Source organism: Fukomys damarensis, unplaced genomic scaffold (genome assembly GCF_012274545.1).
Source record: "Fukomys damarensis isolate Sample0158 unplaced genomic scaffold, DMR_v1.0_HiC HiC_scaffold_24, whole genome shotgun sequence".
NCBI classification, from domain to species: Eukaryota; Metazoa; Chordata; class Mammalia; order Rodentia; family Bathyergidae; genus Fukomys; species Fukomys damarensis.
In genome coordinates this window covers 69788400-69792220 of record NW_022900936.1, presented here as the reverse complement: position 1 = coordinate 69792220, position 3821 = coordinate 69788400, and positions in this window count along the sequence as shown.

The window sequence follows — 3821 nt, the reverse complement described above, 5'->3', positions numbered from 1 at the left end:
AAGTCAATTCCAAAGAAAAATCTTGGTAGCAACCTCAGCCTTTTGCTAGACACACTTAACATCCCAGCACATTCCTTAGTGCTGTGTCTCACAGAGAGGCAGGCGCAGGGCAGGGCAGGCAGGATGACAGGACATTCTGTGGCTGGTCAGCCTACATCCAAACATCCAGGGAAGGGGTTCTGGTGTGACCTTACACGCCTTTCTGGAACCCGAGCCACTCAGTCTCTCCACAAAGGCTGGAATGATGAGGCTTTTCTCTCCAGCAGCAGGTGCCTGGCAGCTGCCCGGGGATGTCAGCTTCGTGAGCTGGCATGGGAGGAACTGCTTGTCGGGGTGGTCATTCCATGTGCTGGGCTCAGCCTGGCGTGGCCTGACCTCTGTCACTCAGACCAGTTTGAGATACCCAAAAGAGGGCTCCATGGTCCCTCTGAAGTATCCCAGATAGAGGAGTTTGGTGGCTGGTGCCTTTGAATGTCATTTCTGAACAAAACGCTTTACCACCCCTGTCTGATAGTCCTCTGGCCTGTCTGTTTGCCTCTGTCCCTGGGAATGTCCTGAGGCCTCTAGTCCAAGAGGGTTCAGGGCAGGAGGCCTGAGGTTTGTTCCTGGGATTTCAGACGTTGCCCTTAGCCCCCACCCCCCTCCCCAGCACCAACTCTCGTTATCAGCTCTGTCTGTGTGTGCATGTGAGTACATGTGTGAATCCATGTGTGTTTTCCCATCTGCGTGAGGATCTCAACTGGCTCTGCATCTGGCCTCCTTCCAGAGTACACAGTGGAAGGTGGGGCTGCTGTGGAGAAAAGGGGCAGAGGACCTCAGAGGACAGGACAGGTTTTAAATGGAGAGGAGGATCCAGGAGGACCCAGCAGAGAGGGGATTGATGGGTCCTGGTCTGCTTCCTCTGTAAACATACCTAATATTTTGTCTGAGTAAGGGCTGGGTCACAGGTGTGAACCGATAGGTCTAACCTGGCTTTTGCCCTCGAGACTGACACAGGAAGGTACAGAGGCTCCACATCCTGCATAGAAGATTCTGGCAGCAGGGCCAGGAGATCCCAGTCTGTAGGACCTCCTCAAGCCCATTGGGGTCTGCTGCCATGCTGCTGCCTGCCTGTGGAGGGCCTGGGCCTCTGTCTCCCTGACCCTCCCAGTCTCCTGGGCATAGAGTCTCATGGCTGTCAGGACTGATGGCGGAGGAGCGGCTGGCACAGGGCAGGGGAGCTGCCAACGCCGTGGCCCCAGGGTGAGAGCTGACATTTGTCCAGGAGCATCTCTTTTCCTGCCAAGGGCTGCGTGCCTTCCCTCTGACACAGGAGCTGGCATCTGTCACTCACAGAGCCACCGGCTGCCTAGACCCCAGCCTCACATCAGCGTGGCCCGATGACAGCTGCAGCACTGCAGTGAGCACAGCCCTGGTCCTGGCCCCACTCAGCCCCGCCTCCAGGTGAGCCCACCCATGTCCCAGGGCAGATGAAGGCCCAACAGGTAGCTGGGAAAGACCAAGGGCTGGGAACCCCAGACTTCCAGAGCAGTAATCCCAGCCCAAGGGGGCATCAGTGTTCCTGGAGCCTGTGAAAGGGGAGACCTAATCCACTCACTGCCTTACAGGGCAGGGGCTCACAGCCCTGGACCCGCCTGCTTTCTCACACCCCACAGTTACTGAGTTCCTACATGTGCCAGCCATTGAGCAAGCTCCCAGGATGCAATGGTAAGGAATGGATGTAGACCCCTTCTTTGTGTCTCAGTTCTGTTCACTGGGATTTCTAGTCAGAGAGACATCTGCTGTCACTCATGGGTTACACACACAGGCACTCTCCCAGGCTCCATATACATCGGAAACAATAGTTTCACAGAACAGCACTCCGCTTACCTCACCAGGGGCACCACTGATTCAAGCTCTGCTGCTCTTTAGAGAAGAGCTAACCATGGTCCACTACCCTGCTGACTGAGACCTTTGGTCTGGCAACTAAGTAGGCATCACAGGAGATTAGAGTGGCCCCTCCCTGCTCTGGTTTTGACCAAAGGACCAAGATCAAGCATTTCAGAGTACCAAACCACAGTCAAGAAAATGTTACCAGACACACCGACCCCTCAGTTACGTGAAGAGGTAAAATGGCATCTGAGAGAGCAAGGAAGGGGTGAAGGAACCTGTGAGCAGTTTTCTTTGGAGCGAGCTGTCACTGTGCTGTGGGTGGAACCCTGGCACCTTCTTTGGAGGTGAGCCTCCTAAGGGAGACCTTCCTGAGGGGGGCCTGCTAAGGAGGATTCAAGGGGCTTCCAGTTTCGAGATGTCCGAGACATGGAGAAGTGGGCCTTGCTAGGCTCAGCAAACAAGTGAAGGGTGACTGTGGTCTGACTCTGGCCTAGGAAACTTGGGAGCCGAGCCTGCTGCTCTGGTGAAGGCTGCAAAATGTGCTGCCGTCATGCGTAGCCCCTGCCCAGAGTGGCTGGGGAATGGCTCTGAATGTTTCTGAAGGGCCAGGAGGGCAGGCAGAGAAGGCCTTGGCAGGAAGAGGCCGGGGTTGGGCCCACAGATGGTTATGGGCAAGGGAAGAGGTACCCCCAGGGGCCTCCGGAAGATACTACATTGCCTGGGCTGTGGAAACTGCAGAAGGTCCAGTAGGGAGTCTCCACAAAGCCCACAGACATTCCTGCATGGGCCCCACCAACCATCTGCCTGGCCTGAGCAGCTGAAGCCACCCCACAACACCACAGACTGAGGCTGTATTTACAAGAAAAGTGACTGTAGACTGATGCCCTGTTATGCAAGCCCAAATGCTGAAGGATCCACCTGGGTCTGACCCAGGGGCAGGGAGGATGATCTCCAATGAATAACGGCTGAAAGGGACAGGGAGGGACAAAATAGAGGTCCCTGTTCTCCCAGGGACCATGTTTGTTCACATATTTAGGCTTTCCAGGTGTTTGTGAGGAGTGTGAGTGCTGTGATGGGAGGTACCAAGAGTGGGGTGGTAATGAGGAAGGTTCTCCTGGAGGGAGCATCCTGCTGAGACCAGACAGGAGAGAGGGAAAAGAGAAGCTGAGTAAAAAGGAGAGGAGGTTTCTGCACAGAGGTAGCAGCAGTTGGCAAGGCTGAGGAGGAAGAGCCTGGATCCCTGTTGGAGAGATACGGTTACAGAGGTTGGCAGGGCTAGAGGGCTAGGAGGGTTTGCCTTGATCCTGAGACAACAGGAAGCCACTGAGCAGGGGGTGATGATCTTAGATCAAAATATCACTGGGCCAGCTTTGTAAAGAGTTTGGAATGGATGTGGTTAGAGGAAGGAACGGGCCTGGCAGTCTCCAAAGGCAAGATGTTGGTCCCAAGCAAGGAAGGAGTGATGAAATGGAACCACATGGCAGTATTTGAAAGATGCTGAGAAGGCTGAGCCCCAGGGCCCGGAATGGGTGAGTGGGTGAGGGGCAGCAGGTTGTTGAACGTGGCACCTGTGGGTGTGACTTTATGGCTAGGCTTGGGCCAAGAGCAGAGTTCAGTGTTGGAAGGGTGTTTGGAGATGCTCAAAGTAGGCAGCTGGATATACTGGGATGGAACCTGGTGGGATGCTGGCGCTCAAGATAATGACTCACGATTCTTGGGCTGGCACTATAGCTTAGCAGAACAATGGCCTACATGTGCAAGGCCCAGGTTTCAGTCACCAGCCCTGGGGAGAAAAATAAGATTCAAGACTTATTCAAAGGCAGGTGTGGTTGCACATGCCTCTATTACCAGAGCTCTGGGAAGCTGATGCAGGAAGATGGCAAGTTCAAGACCAGCCTGGGCAATTTGACAAGATCCTGTTGATCCTATTACAAAAAAAAAAAAAAAAA